This window comes from Hyperolius riggenbachi, chromosome 9, assembly GCF_040937935.1.
Source record: "Hyperolius riggenbachi isolate aHypRig1 chromosome 9, aHypRig1.pri, whole genome shotgun sequence".
NCBI lineage: Eukaryota > Metazoa > Chordata > Amphibia > Anura > Hyperoliidae > Hyperolius > Hyperolius riggenbachi.
Genome location: NC_090654.1, coordinates 112,161,292 through 112,181,453, shown reverse-complemented (window position 1 = coordinate 112,181,453; position 20,162 = coordinate 112,161,292). Strand labels below are relative to the sequence as shown.

Sequence of the window (20,162 nt, the reverse complement as noted above, 5' to 3'; positions counted from 1 at the left end):
TGGATGAGGGCCGTTTCAGTGCTGTGGTGTTTCCTGAAGCCAGACTGGAATGGGTCATAACTGTTGTTTTGTAGGATTTTGGCTTCTAGCTGGAGGTAAACAGCTTTTTCAATTAGCTTGCCCAGAAAGGGAAGGTTAGAGACAGGTCTGTAGCTGGTCATTGCATCTGGGTCCAGGGAGGGTTTTTTGAGGAGAGGCCTGATGATTGCTTCCTTCAGTAAAGCAGGAAATATCCCTGATTTTAAGGAACAGTTAACAATTTTTAGGAATACCGGTACGAACAGGTTGGGGCAGTTCAACATGAACTGTGTTGGGCCAGGATCTAGGTCACAGGTAGTTAGGCGGACATGAAGGAGGATGCTTGATGTGACTTCTTCATCAATTTCTTTGAAGTTTGACCAAGGTGTTACATTGTCTCTGCTAATGGTCTTCGGCGCTATATTAGGCTCAGATGCTGTAAGTTGGATGTCGGACCTTATAGCGGAGACTTTGTCTGTGAAGAAATGGGCAAATTGGTCACAGAGGTCCTTTGAAGACTCGATGTTAAGTTTTTGACATGCCGGGTTGCAGAGTTTTTCCACTGTGCGGAACAGTTGGGCTGGTTTGTTAACTGCATTTGCAATCTCTTGTGATAGAAAGGATGATTTTTTTCCCGTGATTACCTTTTGGTAGCTCTTCAAGTGGAGGATTAAGGCATGTTTGTCTTCTGGGGACTGAGATTTGCGCCACAGTCTCTCAAGTTTTCGGCCTTGTCTTTTCAGCTCTTTTATAGCGTTATCAAACCACTGTGCATGATGGTGTGGAGTAAGATATTTGGTGCGCAGAGGAGCAATGGTCTCAAAGGTGGAGGACACACATTTGTTGTATTTAAACACCAGAGTATCAGGGTCCAAGCTGGAGTCAGTCAATTCATCAAAGCTAAGGTTATCTCGGATATGTTGAGGTGTTAGCCCTTTTAAGCGGCGATATTTTATTTTATTTTATTTGGCTTACTGAGGCAGACGCTATGCATTTAATTGACTAGCGGCTTTTGCTAATTAATGTATTGATTGATAAAGCCTTGTTCTGACTTGTGGCTGTCCATAACTTAACTGTCCATAACTTAATCAGTAAGATCTTTTGATGTTGCCTTGTCTAGTTGATTGTTTTCAGTTACATAGTTACATAGTTATTTTGGTTGAAAAAAGACATACGTCCATCGAGTTCAACCAGTATAAAGTACAACACCAGCCTGCTCCCTCACATATCCCTGTTGATCCAGAGGAAGGCGAAAAAACCCTTACATGGCATGGTCCAATTAGCCCCTAAAGGGAAAAATTCCTTCCCGACTCCAGATGGCAATCAGATAAAATCCCTGGATCAACATCATTAGGCATTACCTAGTAATTGTAGCCATGGATGTCTTTCAACGCAAGTAAAGCATCTAAGCCGCCTTTAAATGCAGGTATAGAGTTTGCCATAACGACTTCCTGTGGCAATGCATTTCACATCTTAATCACTCTTACTGTAAAGAACCCTTTCCTAAATAAATGGCTAAAACGTTTTTCCTCCATGCGCAGATCATGTCCTTAGAGAAGGCCTAGGGACAAAAAGCTCATCCGCCAAGCTATTATATTGCCCTCTGATGTATTTATACATGTTAATTAGATCCCCTCTAAGGCGTCTTTTCTCTAGCCTAAATAAACCCAGTTTATCTAACCTTTCTTGATAAGTGAGACTTTCCATCCTACGTATCAATTTTGTTGCTCGTCTCTGCACCTGCTCTAAAACTGCAATATCTTTTTTGTAATGTGGTGCCCAGAACTGAATTCCATATTCCAGATGTGGCCTTACTAGAGAGTTAAACAGGGGCAATATTATGCTAGCATCTCGAGTTTTTATTTCCCTTTTAATGCATCCCAAAATTTTGTTAGCTTTAGCTACAGCGGCTTGGCATTGAGTATGATTATTTAACTTGTTGTCAATGAGTACTCCTAAGTCCTACTCCAAGTTTGATATCCCCAACTGTATCCCATTTATTTTGTATGGTGCTAGACCATTAGTACGTCCAAAATGCATGACTTTACATTTGTCAACATTGAATTTCATCTGCCATGTACAGTATGTGCCCATATAGTCATCCATCCAGATCCTGTTGCAATATGACACTATCTTCCTGAGAGTTGATGATTCTGCACAATTTTGTATCATCTGCAAAAATAGCAACCTTGCTCACTACTGCATCTACTAGGTCATTAATAAATAAATTGAATAGCACTGGACCCAGAACAGACCCCTGTGGGACCCCACTGCTAACAGTCTCCCATTTTGAATACGATCCATTGACTACAACTCTTTGTTTTCTGTCCATTAGCCAGTTCCCTATCCATGAACACAGACTCTTCCCCAGTCCTTGCATCCTCAACTTTTGCACCAGACTTTTGTGGGGAACAGTGTCGAAGGCCTTTGCAAAGTCCAAGTATATCACATCTACAGCATTCCCAATATCCATATTAGCATTCACTACCTCATAAAAGCTGAGCATATTAGTCAAACAGGACCTGTCTTTAGTAAACCCATGTTGATGCTGAGAAATAAGATTATTTTCTACTAGGAAGTCATGTATAGTATCTCTTAGTAGCCCCTCAAATAGTTTGCATACAACTGATGTTAAAGGGAAGGTTCAGGGAGGGTGGGTAAAAAATAAAAATCAAATTCCACTTACCTGGGGCTTCCTCCAGCCCGTGGCAGGCAGGAGGTGCCCTCGCCGCCGCTCCGCAGGCTCCCGGTGGTCTCCGGTGGCGCGCCCGACCTGGCCAGGCCGGCTGCCAGGTCGGGCTCTTCTGCGCTCCAAGGCCCGGAACTTCTGCGTCCCACGCCGGCGCTCTGACGTCATCGGACGTCCTCCGGGCTCTACTGCGCATGCGCAGAACTACTGCGCATGCGAAGTAGAGCACGGAGGACGTCCGATGACGTCAGAGCGCCGGCGTGGGACGCAGAAGTTCCGGGCCTTGGAGCGCAGAAGAGCCCGACCTGGCAGCCGGCCTGGCCAGGTCGGGTGCGCCACCGGAGACCACCGGGAGCCTGCGGAGCGGCGGCGAGGGCACCTCCTGCCTGCCACGGGCTGGAGGAAGCCCCAGGTAAGTGGAATTTGATTTTTATTTTTTGCCCACCCTCCCTGAACCTTCCCTTTAAGCTTACAGGTCTATAATTTCCTGGATCTGATTTTTTGCCCTTCTTAAATAATGGGAAAACGTGGGCTGTACGCCAATCCACTGGGACTCTGCCAGTTGCAAGAGAGTCACAAAAGATAAGATAAATGGGTTTATCTATAACTGAACTTAATTCCCTTAGGACCCGAGGATGCATACCATCCGGGCCAGGTGCCTTGTCTATTTTTAATTTATTTAGTCTTGCCTTCACTTCTTCCTGCGTTAAGTATTTAATATTACAGTTAGAAGATTGAGACTCTTCCTCCTCTGTAGTTTGCAACAGTGCTGTTTCTTTTGTGAAGACAGAAGCAAAGAAAGCATTTAATAACTCTGCCTTACCTTGGTCAACCACCATTGAGTTCCCACCCTCATCCTTTAGGAGTCCTATACAGTTAACCTTTCTTTTTTTAAAGTTAATGTACTTGTAAAACTTTTTTGGGTTAGATTTGATATCCTTAGCGATTTTTTTTTCAGCTTCAATCTTTGCCTGCCTAATTTCTTTTTTACAATCTTTATTGCACTCCTTATAATTGCTTAGTGCAGCCTCGGTCCCCTCCTGCTTTAAGACCTTATAGGCATTCTTTTTCCTCTTCATTTTATCTTTAACCTTTCTATTCATCCATAGAGGCCTTTTTTTATTCCTAGATATTTTGTTTCCATATGGGATATACATACTACAATATTGATTGAGTATAAGTTTAAAAGCTTGCCATTTCCCTTCAGTGTCTTCCCCTTGTAGTACATTATCCCAGTTCACCAAACTTAGTGCCTGCCTAATTTGATTGAACTTTGCTTTTCTAAAATTCATAGTTTTAGTGGTCCCGCTGCCCCGTGGCCTATCAGTCACCAGATCAAACGTTATCATGTTGTGATCACTATTTCCCAAATGTTCTTGAACCTGCACATTTAATACATTATCTGGTCTATTAGAAATGATCAGATCCAGTAATGCATTCCCCCTAGTTGGTTCAGTTACCATTTGAGTCAAGTAATTGTCCTGTAGTGCTGCCAGAAATCTGCTGCTTTTACCAGAATGGGTAGCCTCAATACTCCAGTCAATGTCTGGAAAGTTGAAGTCGCCCATAATTATGACCTCATTTTTACTTGCAGCTTTTTCAATCTGCTGTAGTAATCGCAGTTCTGGAGCTTCATTAATAAGAGGTGGCCTGTAGCATACCCCAATAAGCAATTGGCAACTTTTATTTCCAACATGAATATTTACCCAAACGGACTCCACATCTTCGCAATCTTCCTCCATCTCATCGTTGAGGACAGCTGTGAGAGAATTCTTAACAAAGAGACAAACCCCTCCACCTTTTTTCCCTGTTCTATCCCTCCTAAACACATTGTATCCTTTTAAATTAGCTATCCAGTTGCCTAACCAAGCACTGGATTGCTCCAGGAACAGCTGTTTTTATCCTGAACTAATCTAAATCTATTATAATTGACCACAGCTGAATTTAGAGGAGAAGTTAAAAATTTGTCAAGTAATTTTGTTTATTGTTTCCCCTATTGTACCTATAACTTGGCTGTTATGCATGCATTGAGTAAACAACTGAAACATTATCTCATGTCTGTCTTCATTTTAGGCTTCAAATTTGATCATTTGCTTTTATTCCCATGTAAATATGGGAGTTTCCATATCATCTCACTACAGGGTCACTTTAAGGCTGATAGTGCCCTGATGGGGATTATACACAATATGGATTCATCCAAAGCTGTTTATTTACTATTCCTCTCCGTGTAATTGGATGAGCCAGAAATTGGCCAGAGGTAAAATTTGCTCATCTTCAAACTGAGGCCAATGCGAAAGGAACAATAAACTGATGTTTCCATTTTTATAAATTCTAAATCGCTAAAATGAAAAATGCAATTTTTACTGTTTAATCTGCCTGAGAGATATGACAAATGTTGGCTCATCTCCATAACTGAAAAAACACTGGAACACATTACTGTTCCTGCGCTACATAAACATAGTCCTGCTGTGTTCCAATCTAATAAACATGTTCATCTGCTCATCTGTTATTAATGGAAAGTCAAGTGATGTTCTAGACAAGGGTTTGGATTGGTGGTGAAACTGGTAGTACCAGACATAAATAATACACAGGGTTTATGCATTAGCAAGATATGCACTTATGTGCTGTTCTATATGATTTCCTGGTATTGCTACAGTAGGCTGAACATATTCAGTCACATAATCGCATGGTGATTTGCTTTATTGCTATTTATTTAATTTTATGAAGAAAATTGCCGAAGACCTTTATTTCTGAAAGTTTCTGATTTATGTTCATACCAGCAAAACCCCAATTTTCCACTGAATCGTAAACCCCCGATGCCCCCCGCATCCATGATTTAGCCACTGATGCCGCCCCCCTCGGTGGATCCATGCATACCCCCCACCCCATGTTCGTGTATAAACCTCTGATGCCCCTACCTTGGTGGGTCCATGTATAAACCCCCAATGCCCCCCCTCTGCATCCGTGTATAAGCCACTGATGGTAAGTCTATGTATAAACCCCTGATGCCCCCCCCCCCCCCCCGTTCAGTGCGTTTTTGCATACTTACAGCTTTTTGGGGCGACGGTTTTGTGCTTGTGGTACGTTTGTACATATCTATAACTTTTGTTTAGTATATAGGGTATTTCCTTTGTACATCCATATATATTTTATGAATGAAGTTAGTATGATGCTGTATGTATGAGGTCTGATTGATTGAAAAGTAGTGAAACTGTCCCTGTTTTCTATTCAGGAGATAGACCTGGGAATGCTGTTAGTGTTTGTGAATGAGATTCATCAATGCGTTTTAACCTGCAGTTAGACAGCAGTATTCTTCAGCATTCTGTTCAGCCAATGGATGCACTTTGTATGTGTGTGTGTTTGTTTGTTTTTGTAACAGATGCAAAAACGCAATTTATATGTTCAAGAGGATTGCCTCCTCACACGTCCTTGTTACTCTATGCTCCTCATAACATTTCATGAGTCTCATTACTGATCTTCTAAAGCTTTACACAATGTTCTATCAGATTCCTCTGCTGCACTCTCAGGAATGTCTTCATTCACCATCATGACACAAAAGAGGCACTCCATTCGCTGTGATAAAAACGGTGAAGAATGCAGAGGTCCAGCTACAGATTCACAGTGATGTATGCCATTGTTTGAACACAAGGGAATTCTTGAGAGGAGGTGATTATCACTGCTAATACATCAGAAAGGGCCATATGCAATTCACTTTTACTACTGAGTTTTTTCTAGGTGATATTTTCATACCTTATCAATAAAATGCCCTTTAAGCCACCAGCCAGAAAATACCTACTATCTATACTGGGGCATCCGTACCAGCTACCTATACAGGGGCACCTATACCTGTTACCTATACTGGGGCACCTATTCCTGGCTACCTGTACTGGCGGCACCTTCACCTGGCTACCTATGCTGGCTCCATCTATACCTGGCTACCTGTATTGGCATCACCTATACCTTGTTACCTATACTGGCTTCACCTATACCTGGCTACCTGGACTAGGGCATCTATTCCTGGTGACCTATACTAGCTGCACCTATACCTGGCTTTCTATATTGGGGAACCTATACCTGGCTACATATACTGTACTGTCTGCACCTATAGCTGGCTACCTGTACTGGGGGGCATCTATTTCTGGCTACCTATACTGGCTGCACCTATATCTAGCTACCTGTACTGGCGGCAACTATTCCAGGGCAGGAAAAGTGGGATTCCAGTACATATCTGGCATCGTTGGATTCAGCAGAATCCGGGCTTTTACAAACAGTACCATTTTTGTCAGTAAATGTAATTCTTTGAAAAAAAAAAACACAGAAAGATATTTTATTTCTTATTTCACTTTTTGTTAACATATTTCACTCAAAAATTTTATCTCCAGAAAAATACAAAATTTTGTTTCAGTGTTCAAGCCCAATTCACTACAGGAAAAAACAATGTATAATATGTCCTATTTCATGTAGGTTTTCTTGTCAAAAATCCTAAGTAAACCTAATGAGTGCAAAATGTCTAAAAACTGCTACGGCAGTAGATGTTCGCGTTTAGGACAAATCGTCTGGCAGCATAAGGGTTAACTGACTGAGAATTTATAAAATGTGAGCAGTTGTATGCTGGCACACTAAGAGAAAATCAAGATTTTTCTTTAGTTTAAATATTGGAATTTCAGGATGGTTTCTGGATATAGACAATGAAGGTCATGACCCCCGTGGACCACTGTGTCATTCTTCCAGGTGGAAGATTAAAAATAATATAAGATCATTTATACATTTCCTTTATCTCTTGCTGTCAGTCAGCCAAAGCATATTATTTGATGTTCACTTCCTTTACTTCCTCGTAATGTAATCTTGCTAGAAATGTGATTATAATAATTACACTTCCAGTAACTGAGTTCATCATTTTATTCACTGAATGCTTAAAAAGGAACTTAACTGAACTCCCCGGCGTTCTATTGAGATCGCCAGGGAGGCTGCGGTAGGGTTTTTTTTTAATTAAAAAAAAACTATTTCATGCAGCCAACTGAAAGTTGGCTGCATGAAAGCCCACTAGAGGGCGCTCCGGAGGCGTTCTTCCGATCGCCTCCGGCGCCCAGAATAAACAAGGAAGGCCGCAATGAGCAGCCTTCCTTGTTTGGCTTTCCTCGTCGCCATGGCGACGAGCGAAGTGACGTCATGGACGTCAGCCGACGTCCTGACGTCAGCCGCCTCCGATCCAGCCCTTAGCGCTGGCCGGAACTGATTGGTCCGGCTGCGCAGGGCTCGGGCGGCTGGGGGGACCCTCTTTCGCCGCTGCTCGCGGCGGATCGCCGCAGAGCGGCGGCGATCAGGCAGCACACGCGGCTGGCAAAGTGCCGGCTCCGTGTGCTGCTTTTTATTTCAGGAAAATCGGCCCAGCAGGGCCTGAGCGGCAGCCTCCGGCGGTGATGGACGAGCTGAGCTCGTCCATACCGCTCAGGAGGTTAATGAATAAAATTGTTCATTTTTTTACATTATTACCATACTTTGTGAATTATTTAGCCAGTTGTGAAGAGAGGAATGCTTCTTCATTTGAGCAGCAACACCCAGCCTCAGAACACTATCAGCCCGTATCGTTAAACTCATGTTTTAAAGAGTAACTGTCGGGCATAAAATCAAAAATCAATTCTTTATTTTTATCTGGTAAACAAGTAATAAGGATGCTAATCAGGCAATCCAAAAGTTAAAATCACTATTACTTTTCTTGTTGATAAATTATCATTCCCCAGTTTACCTGACCCTTATCTGGTACACAGAAAATTTGGTACACAAAAGAGAAGTTGCAGGGCATGCTGGGTTGTCTTTTTTGCTTCTCTACTTCCCCTCAGACTTAACTAATGCAGCCTGATTGGCTGAAGCCTCTTTCCCTCCTGTTTTCCCCTCCCACACCTCTGTTCCTCTCTGATTGGCCAAAATTTCTCAGGCTGAAACAATGCACTTTCTATAGTGAAGGGCGGGCAAATCAGGCAGAGGAGACTAAGGGCGGATATTACATCACGACTGGCTTCAAAATAGCCACAGTAAATCTGGAAACTGTCTAGACTAGGATTCTCTACTTTTCCTTTATAAAATTCACAGGAATCATAACGTGGACAGTGCAATACATATGTAAGTAGAGCAAATATTTATCTACTTATATATTTGTTTTTTTTTCCTGAGATAGTATGGCTGACAGCGTCTCTTTAAGACCTCTAGTATGTGTGTTATATAAAGAATGAAGTGAATTTGGTCTTTACACTATTGCAAGCTGTCTTTGAGAAGCATGTGCCAGAAATGTTAAAGTGTACCAGAGGCAAACCTCAGGTACAAAAAAGAATTACTTATCTAAGAAGAGGGAAGCCTCCAGTTCCTATAGAAGTTCCCATACTGTCCTCCGATTCCCCATCACTGATCATGTACTTCCTGAGGATTACCGACAAGGGATTATCAGTAGCAATCTCTGGGCTTGGCTCTTCTACAGGCACAAGTGCGACTGTACAGGCAAAGCTACTCGTAATGCCGCTTAGTGGTACTGTGCAGGCGCGGCCACTCTCATACCAGAAGAAGAGTGTGACCCTGATGTTAATGAGAGTCCTGGCAAGTTGCGGTAGAGGCGAGGAGGACCAGTAGTGCCTCTACAGTATATGATCTAGAGGCTTCTCTCTTGTTAGGTAAATATGTGTTTAAATCCAAGCTAGCAAGCCCTGGAAACCTGCATGCGAAAAAACACATGCAAAGAACTGCACATTTTCTGCCAAAAAGTGGAAAGTGAGGAAATTGGGGCCTGACAGAAATGGAAACTTTTTTTTTTTGATGATGATTTTGTGTGAAACTTTTATTATGCTCAAAATGTTTACTACACCCTTGCTTGACACATTTTGGTAAGTCACAGGCAACAAATTCTTGAAAATTGTAATGATTTGCTCAGCTGGCTGCACAGGCAGACAGCTGTTTGACCATTCCTTATGTCTGAGAGATGCAGGTCTCTGGAAAAGAGACCTGGCTTCATCTTGCAACTTTCAGAGTTGCTTTGCTGAGGGATTTGCATACATGCAAATTGCCCAGCTGTCTCCTTTGAGGGCTGGCAGTATAAAAGCCTTCTGCTCCCAGAAGGCTTTGCTGGTCATAACGGTTTGTTAAATACACTCCTGGAGTGTCAGCCTTCCCTGTTGGATTGTTATAGTTATCTTAGAGTAATTCTGTGAACTGCGCTAGGCAGCTCCTCTAGTGCAGTTAGCCTGCTTATCTGTTTTGTCTATGTTACCTTTCTGCTGTGATTGTCCTGTCGCCAACGGTGGTCGATAGGAAATCGTCCTGTCTGTGGGTGCTAACCAGTGCAGCAGTTGCTACTGGTAGTCCCTTCTGTTTCATCTGTCTTACTTGGATCGCACCAGCCTTTAGCGGTAGCGGCTGTGGATCCTTCTGATCTGCTTTCTTGGAGTATAGCTGGAGCAGCGGTTGCCACCGGCTATCTCATCTGCCTGTCTTGCTTGGATCGCACTAGCCCCTAGCAGTAGCGGTTGTGGATCCTTCTGATCTGTGATCCTGTCCCTAAACCCGGATCGCACTCACTCTGGTGGTAAGAGCAGTGGATCTTTCCTATCCTGTCCCTGAACTTGGATCGCACTCGCTCTGGCGGAAAGAGCAGCGGTGTGGTAACCGTTAAGCAAGCGCTCGCGTTCTCTGTTTCGTGTTTGTGTGGCGGTGGTTAGTTAGGCGTGCTTGTCTCTGTTGCGCTTAATGTGCGGAGATCGTGATGTAAACGCGTTCGTTGTTGCGAATGAGTGCGGTGTTCGCATTTAGTTAGCGGTTCTCATTATATGATTTGCTGTGCCTTTGCTACTCTCGTGCCCTGTCTTGCTTAAGTCTTGTGTCACCTCTGGCAATCGCCTCTCTTGCGATTGCATTCCTACTTTGTTTCTGCTGTTGTGTGTGCACCGTCGCGGGTAGGCGACTAGATTAGATGGTGGACATACATACATTCCTCCTCTGTGCTTTTTTCGGTCTTGTGTCACTGTTGGCAATCGCCATCTCTTGCGATTGCCTTCTCACCTGATCTTCATGGTTGTGTGTTCATCGTCGCTGGGTGGCGACTAGATTGGTGGACACACATACACTCTGTCGCTTTACTCTCTCTAAGGGCTATCTTGCCCTGCATTGCTTCCCTTCGTACAATTCCTGTCTGGCGTCTGTGGCAGGGCAGAGTATCTGTTCCTCTGCACTCCACAGCTCCATCTGCCGACAGGAATTTCCCTCTACAGGTGCGTTGCACCTTTTGCTGAGTTCTCTCAAATTATACGCTTGTGGAGGATTTCCGCAGTGTCAGCGCACGTCCTATGCGCTGACCACGGAGAGAATTCCACAATCGTTACAAAAATTAATTGAATCACTTTTTGCACAGAAATCCAGCAGAAACTGAATACAAGGGGGCTGAAGTATTGGACATTCAAGTGGCCGGTCCCTCACAAAAGGGTGTGATGGAGAGTTCGCAGTACTGCAGTGGATGTTGTATTCTTTCCTTGTCCTTGAGGCAGATCATTTCTTATGTGTCTGCTTTATTCCTTTAAAGTGAACCTTAAGTGTCCCAAAAAAATTGAGTTTTACTCACCTGGGGCTTACCTCAGCCCCCTGCAGCTGATCGGTGCCCACGACGAGTCGCTCTGATGCTCCGGGTCCCGCTGGCGGCCACTTCCGGTTTCGCCGTCAGGACCCGTCAGGCTGGGGAACGCGGCTGATACTACGCGTTCCCAGCCAAAATAGCACCCCTATGCGGCCATATGTCCGCATACGGGTGCCTATGCGGACATATGGCCGCATAGGGGTGCTATTTTGGCTGGGAACGCGTAGTATCAGCCGCGTTCCCCAGCCTGACGGGTCCTGACGGCGAAACCGGAAGTGGCCGCCAGCGGGACCCGGAGCATCAGAGCGACTCGTCGTGGGCACCGATCAGCTGCAGGGGGCTGAGGTAAGCCCCAGGTGAGTAAAACTCAATTTTTTTTGGACACTTAAGGTTCACTTTAAGCACAAACTATATGTTAAGCCCCGGATGGCAACAAACCCATCAAATGTGTTCTTTGTGACTAGCGCAGTATCTCTGGGTTTTATATTGTCTTCATCATAACATTATGCCATTTAGAGTTTGCATTACAGAAATCAGCACTTATTGTCATAACAAGGGAGCATATTGCTTATGCAAAACCAAGCTTTGCATGGAGAGAAAACCTTTCTATAGGTTTGTGTGCACTGAAGGGAAACAACCACACTCAGAACCACAAGCAGTAGTGTGTCCATTATAGTCCATTATAGCAATACAGTGCGTTCATTTTGAAGAATGGCATTAACAAAGATATTTTTGGTGCATCAAGAATATCTTTGTTAATGCCATTCTTGTCTTTTTTTCAAGGTTATCCCTGCTGTTTCCATCCAGCAGTACACCTGAATGGCCAACAGGAGGCACAGTATAGAAAGTAATACAGCTCAAAGTCAGGCCTTTCAAAACTGAAAGATATGTACAGAATAAAGAAAACAAAACAGCTGGGATAAGGCATTAGAGGTACTCTTTCAGTTTTTACACAAGCATGTACCCTATTTGTTTATCAGACCTACTTGTATTGGCAGTTACCCTTTAGCTCAGGGGGATAAATATGTGAGGCCTGGCAGGCTATTCCCCACAGATCAGCTCCAATGCCCCAATCTATCTCCACCTGCTTCACCCTGTGCGGCACGTCCCCGCTTGAACAGGAGGTGAGAAGACAACACCTACCTGACTTTCGGTTACACCCAGGCCTTTGAAGGTGCAAAGTATTGGAGCTGATCGTAGACTAAGAAATTGAACTCCAGTACCCCACCGGCAAATACAGGAAACCAGCAAGTCCAGAAACAGTCCAGGGTCATACACAGGTATTCTGAAATACGTAATACACAGGGGTTAAGGGGTTAGGCAATAACCGGTTAAGACAATCCAAGGTCGGTCCAGGCAGCAAATAGTCATAACGAGAAACAGGCAAAGGTCAGTTCGGGTAGCAACAAAAATACAGCCTAGCGCCTCTGAGGCGCTAGGCATACACTTGACTTCGTGCTGTGTGATACTCCTTCTTATCATTGCCCGAGGAAGCAGGAATATACCTGCGAAATGCGTTGCTGTACACTTTGGAGTATGTAAATAAACTTATTTTGATGAAAAATTGACAGATGCATGTCTGCTTGGTGGAGGTGAGTCCACCACTGCCTCCCCAGTGATTTTAACAATTTTAGCAAATTTTATCCCTTTGGTGCCTCTGTTTTCCTTCTACAATACCAGTGTCCACCCCGGATGGAGGGGTGATATACCCCCCTTTTCTTCCTGAACTACAGAGAGCGACATCTTAGCCCTGAGTGGGGACAGGCCTTAATCTCCCCACCTGCATTTTCAGTGGTTGCCTGAGCAGTAACCCTGGTTTGTGAGTATTATCATTACTTACAATCATTTTCCTCCTTATTCCAATGCATACTACACTACATTGGGCTCTTGGTTTTCTCTTTTTTTTGTAGATGGCGTATTTTGTTCTTATTCAAAGGTTGACTTTACACTTTTAGGTTTACGGTCATTTAGGTAAATGATCAGTATCAGTATGGTCCAGGTGCAAGCCTGGTCCTCTGGCGTCATTTTATTGATGATGTGCTCTTGATATGGAGGGGAGATATCCCATCTCTGGAAAGGTACATCGACATGGTTGGTGAGAATGATTGGGGTTCCAAATTTACGGTAAACATGAGCAGATTTATTGTGCAATTTTTGGATCTGGAAATATATATGTGGATGGACTCCCTGAACACCAAAACATTTCAGAAGACTCTTGATGTCAATAGTTATATTTTATATACGAGCTGCCATCTTCCGAGATGGCTAGACAACATCCCCTGGGGACAGTTCGCTAGACGACGCCGCAACTGTAATAAGGTTGAGGAGTATGATCTGGAGGCGGATAGGCTGGCTAACTGCTTCTTGGAGAAAGGATACCCAGTAGAAAGGGTGGAGGAATCAAAAGTGGCGGTTAGACAGACTGCACGGAAAGATTTACTTATTAAAAGAAGGAAAAAAGAATGGGAGGACAGTGATTTCAGCATGGTGTTACAATACAGTACACACTCAAACAAGGTGGCCGGGATTGTCCGTAAACATTGGGAGGTGTTGAAGGAAGATAAAGTCCTAGGGAAATTACTGCCAGCTCAGCCAAAAATGATTTTTAAAAGGGCCCCTAATGTGGGACTATCTATAGCAACAGCAGCCACTGAAACTAAAAAGGATGTGAATAATGAACAGAGGAAACAAGGGAGAGCGGGCTTTGTGAGATGTGGCTTATGCTTAAACTGTAGGAGAACAGTGAATCCTGAGAGAATTGTAGAGGTTGAGGCACTGGATGCAGTGAGATATAGAATAAAGGATCAGATTACTTGTACCACATGTGGGGTAATCTACTGCATCCAGTGCCCCTGCAATAAAAGGTATGTGGGGAGGACAAAAAGGGCCCTACAGTGTAGGATAGGAGAGCACTTTATTAATATTCAGAAGAAAAATGAGGGACACCCACTTTCCAAGCACTACAAAGAAAAGCATGATGGAAGTTTAAAAGGTACTATCTTTTTTGGATTAGAAATAATACAGCATAACAGAAGGGGTGGAAATGATATAGACAAGATGTCTCAGAATGAGTCAAAGTGGATCTATCAACTGGATACATTGGCCCCAAAAGGGCTAAATAGTGAGATTTAACTTTTTGCCTTCTTTAAGTGAAAGTAAAAATGTATGAATGTATGTGTATGTGTATTTTTATTTTTATATTATTTTATTTTTTAATATTTAGTACATTTTATATATGGCACTACAGTGAATAAGCATTGAAAAATGACAATTAGAAATTATGCTTTTAAATTGCACCGTGGTACATAAATAATGAGCAATGGCAATTGGAAACTATGCCTTTAAGCTGGATGAACTTTCTACAATTATTTGCATATGGGTGGATCCTAGAGGCGATGGAAGAAATGTGTATATATAACTGAAAGATGGCCAGCAGCGACATAATAGCAAATCCTCCTTATGAGGGCCGACAATATCGGCTGAAACGTGTTGAGGGTAAAGAGAGGAATTTAATAATCTGCTGAAAGATCCTGGACTGTATTAGCCGTGTTAGCGCTCAGCGGCTATTTTTTTGAAACAAAGTCCCAGTGATCAAGGTGATGTCACCCACGAGTAAAAGCTAGCCGAAGACCAGCTGAGCGGATGTGCGGCGAGCGGTACTGTGTGTTTTACAAACAGGAAGAGACGTATGCCGCGACGAGAAGACAGCGAGGAGAGGCAGCGAACGGATTGAGATTATAGAAATCACCCATCCGTCCGTATTGCGAGGTACGCATTGTAGGCGGAGAAGGGGTGAGCAGCCGGGACTGTCTTCTAGTCTGAGTAATAGGGGACATTGACACGTGTGTAACCAGCATAACTGTAAGTTGAAACGGTGACATTTTTTTGTGCAATAAGGACAAGTGAGGAAGGGATTCACTAAATCAGAGTTGTCCCTACACTGTTGCTTATAGGTATATCTGCTGGAGTATTTTCTGGAAACAGGACTGCCATTTGATTTTAGGAGATTGATGGAGAAAAAGCAGTATATAGGTATTTTTTATCTTTTTACTTTTTATGTTTTTTTTTTTTTAGAAGGGCCCTTCTATCTGACGTGTGTTTGTGAGGAGTGAATAATATTTTGAAATAATGCTGCTAATTTTGGATATATATTGGAAATATTCTTTTGAATTTTGAATAAAGAGAAAAGATTTAAATTTTAGCGCGAGTTGCAGTTTTGAATATATTTGGAGTGCACTTTAAGGGTTGAAGGGATCCTCTTTTTTGCAACACGCAGCTTTAGTAGAGCTACCACTAAGCGCTAGTTCGGCCACATAATAACAAGTGTCTATTAAAGCCAGTATATCATATTTTTTTTTCTTTTTTGTCAAACTTGTCTATAAAATGCCTTTTGAACCACCAACAAGCAAGAAAATACTCAAAATATAATTTGATAGTACCTTTTTACCTGATTTCTGGTACTTTTTCAATTGCAAAGTACTGAAAAGGTATTGTAAAGAGAAGATGAAAAATGATCTCCTAGGAGAAAAGGTGAATTGCGTATGGGCCAATGTTTAAAATATCTCTTTTTGCTTTCTTGCCATCCCTACCCATACTGCATCTATTTTAGTATACAGCCCAGTCTTTCTTTTCAGACCATGCTTTCCACTTTCTGTTTAACTGGTTCCACTCTTTTAACTGATCAAAAACCTGTCCTCTCAAATGCTGAGGTCCACCTTAGTACTTGTTTCCTAGATCCCATTCTTTTCTATCATTCTGTCATGACACCAATACTCAAGAAGACATCTTTGGAACCTTCAGCACTCTTTACATACTAATCTTTTTATTCCATTTTGTATCAGTTTATGTGCTTAATACTTCACTAAACCTTCTGTGTCTTAGGTGTTCAATTTTATATCAGTTCAGTGGCATTTTAGGGTACTCTAAAGAGAAAACCATCTCATACTATTAGAGACTAACCGGAGTTGGGTTGTCTAGCTGGACATTAGTTTGCCATTCATGTTGAGCCCAAAGTCATGGGACATGATCGTTTGATGGAAAACTGTTTTCTCTGCACACTCTTGCTGTTCTGTGCATGGCAATATTCCTTGTTCCTCTCCACCTGACAAATGGTTCATGCAGTAGACTCAGTTTTCTTGCATTCAAATTTTTTTTTGTTTTTTTCCAAGCACATGAACAGTATTTATTCCTTCAAGCAGACTTTGAGAGGCTGTACACAAGCATGTATCTCCCTTGTTACATCACTGGGTTCCTTATCAGTTAACATCCATGTGAATGGGAAGCAGGATTTGTAATGATAATGTGGTGTGAAAATATAGGCCACACCAAAGCCACATGCCTGCCATACAGGCTTCTCCTCCATCAGCAGCAGCAGTATCTAGCCTTCAATAGTGGAGCATATAGGCACAAGTCTGTTATTGAAAACCAGCCTTGAATACCAGCTGTTTGATTTGCTAAACAGAGCAGTGCACAGACCTCCCTATATACTGAACCATCTCTCTGTATTAACCTAGGCTTGTGTGATCTCCTTTCCAATGCATGTGCGTCTGCTTTTAACGCCTGTTGTATTAAACAGGAGATTAAAGTGATCATTTAAAAATCCTTAATGAACTTTGGTAAATAGGTGACCAGAGTGTTTGTCCTCTGACCTAGCTTTCTATTTCCTTGATCCTGCTCCTATCTACTGGCAAGGTGGTCTTCCAGGCATTTATACAAATTAAGAAATTGCACACACCCTTATTTTGTATTATTGGGACGCTTTCTTTGAGTATCAGGTTCTATAATGCTGAGCATCTAGGAAAGTAAAGGTATTAATCTTGTACTGTGTCCATAGGCCTTAGGGCTAGATTCTCTAACCTGCACTGCTACAGCAACCAGTTTCCGCTATGCGCGTTTGTGTAGCATAGCGTGCCTTCCTTAGTTACGCCCGTTGCTATGTAAGCAGCGCTCGTAACTAAGGAAGGCTCGCTACGCTGCACGACCGTGCATAGCGCTTAGAAAGTGGTCTTTAACTTGCACTGCTGTAGCAGTGCAGGTTAGTGAATCTAGCCCTAGTCTATAGCTACTGGATTTTGTACTTGTTTTACTGTGCCATTGAGATATATAACGTTTTGACGAATGTACAGTGTCTGTTTGATTTCATCTGCCAGTGTATTTCTCTTTCTACTTTTGTATTTTTATCAATTCACAATAAAATGTTTTATTACAACACTAAAAAAAATAGGTGACCAGAGCAATATTGTAAATATACTGCTGAAGGAAGAATGGGTTTCATGCGTTAATATCTATGCATTGCTCTACAAGTGGACTTAGAATGCCAGCCTCTGCCTGAACTCAGCAGGAAACGTTGCGTTACATTTTCCATCTGTCTGATTTGTAATTATACGCTCCTGAAAATCTTCAGCTGTGCCTTAAATGTTCAGCTGTGACTTTCCTGATCCTTTGCAGAGCATTATCATCTTACAGCGATTTCAGGACCCTTATTGTAGAAGTCCTCAATTCATAGAGAAGTAACAATAGATGAATTGTTCCAGCTGAAACCCGTCTCTGCTGTTTTCCAGAAAATCTCTTTTCATGCTGGCACGGAGCTTCTGTTCTTCATGCCATGTCTTTAGCTTCTTGTTGTTCTCTGCCTCTGAAATGTAAAGGGTATTTACCAAATACACAATGCAGTTTTTACTTAGACATGTATAAAGGATAAGATATGTTTGCATGAATGTGTGTATTTGTATTGTCCGCATACATGTATACATATGTGGGTATGTATAATATATAGTGTGTGTGTGTGGCTTCATCAGTAATGTTATTTAAAGTGGACCTGTACTCTTGTACAGGACAAATGAAAACATAGAGAAAATGAGCCTATCTAAATCCCCCTCATTAGTGTCTAATCACTAGTTGTAAATTGATCTTTCCCCGTGTCACCTGAATGCCACGGCAGATAAGGCAGATAAGCTCAATTGAAGGCACAGGATGTTAACAGTATGTCTGCTTCCATGAAAGAAGGAAGTAGACAACCTGCTGATTTATTGTGCATTACAGTAAACTTGTGAGGTACTGAAATCATTTATCCAGATACTTACCTTGGAAGGGTAACCCTCTAGATCATAAAGAGGCTTCACCTGTCTTCCTCATCCAGCACTGAGACCCCTGAAGAGTGGCCCCCTCTGCACTTGCACACTAACACCGCCCCACTCGGGCTTCAGTGGCAATAAAAAAGCAAAAGAGTAGTGCTCTGTAGTGTAATAATATTCTCATACAAAAAACACACATAAACAATTGCACTTGTTGGAAACCAGTAGTATGATTGCATCTCATGGGCAAAAGTGCCTGCCAAAACATCCTTCTGAGGCAGCCTTCCTAACCAGGATGGCCAATGCAGTTAGGAAGGCTGTCTCCTTAGGATGTTTTGGCAGACCCATGAGATGCAATCATACTACTGGTTTTCATTAAGCGCAATTGTTTTGGCGTGTTTTCTGTATTAAAACGTTATCATACTACGGAGTGCTTCTCCTTGGCTTTTTTCCTTTCCAAGATCACCTCACAGCCGAGTCTGAGGAGCAGCTGGGGTAGTGATGTCTGTGTTGTAGTGCAAGATTTTACCTCTCCCTCACTCTAGTGGAAATAACCGAGCCCGATTGAGTCCGTGCTACCACACAGGCGCAGACAGCTCACGCCTGCGCAGGAGAGTGGACCCAATCCGACCCAGCTTTTTCTGGAACAAGCCGAGTGGGACAGTGCTCATGCGCCTGCACAAGTTGCTAATAAGCATTAATGGGCTCTTTTTTGGAGAACCCAGTGCTGGAATGGAGCTCCGGAGAAGGACGAGGAAAGACTCTTTAGAATCCTTCTCCCAAGGTAAAAGTAACCTCTAGGGGCACTTTTTTTGCTACAGGTACTCTTTAACTACTTAAAGACTGCCTTACGCCAATGGGCGTGACCGCGGCAGCAGCCCCAGGACCGCCTAACGCCAACTGGCGGATCGCCGTCCTGTTCCATAAAGATTACGGAGGGGAGGGGGGAGGCAGGGAGAGAGCCTCATAGAGGCTGGGGGGAAAAAAAATAAACAAACGGCCGCAGCGTTCGGACCCCTCCGGCGGCATGTGCCCTTAGGGACAAAAAAAGGAGGTGAGTCCGATCGCTGGGCTCCTTAGCTGGGCTGTGCAGGAGGCTGAAAAGCCTGCACAACCCAGGACTGCAAAAAATGGACTGGTCTTTAGGGGGGGTTAGCACTGTGGGTGTCAAGTGGTTAAGTTACATTATTATTGATTTATAAAGCCCCAATATATTCCGTGGCGCTTAATATTATGGGAGATAAATCATGAGTTTAGACAGATAAGAAGAGCTAAGCCATGGAAAAAATTAGACCAAAAAAGAGAATTCATGGGTTATGTCAGATGAACAGAGATAAATCGTGATTTAAAACACGATTAAGATACATTTTAGGACACGATTACGATACAGTTAACTTTTCTACCAGGAGATCATTTTTAAACTTTTCTACAGCGCAGCTTTTCTGCACTTTACAATTAGAGTACCAAAAAATTGGTGAAAAGAAGAAATATCAGTCTTATTTGGACTCTTTTCTTGCTTGCTGGTGGCCTAAAATGTATTTTATAAGTTTTTTTAAATTGTTACTCCCTATGTAACTAAAACTGTTTCCCTTCACCAGTTGATTAGCTGGTCTAGTTCCCTTAACTGTGTTCTCACTTAAATGCTGTTGAGTTAATACTGATTTTCAGCAGTTTGATTGATATCTTGATGTTCTCCATTTTAAGGTAAAAAAAAAGTTTACGGTTGATGAAATATACCTGTTACAAACCTATCTGACGCTCCTCCGGCGTT

General features: G+C 42.7%; 1 protein-coding gene across 1 annotated transcript in view; it reads left to right on the top strand.

The window, feature by feature from the left end:
• Positions 1 to 20,162, top strand: part of LOC137532620 (cysteine-rich protein 2-like) — a 162,742-nt gene that overhangs the window by 64,303 nt on the left and 78,277 nt on the right. The window lies entirely within an intron of this gene.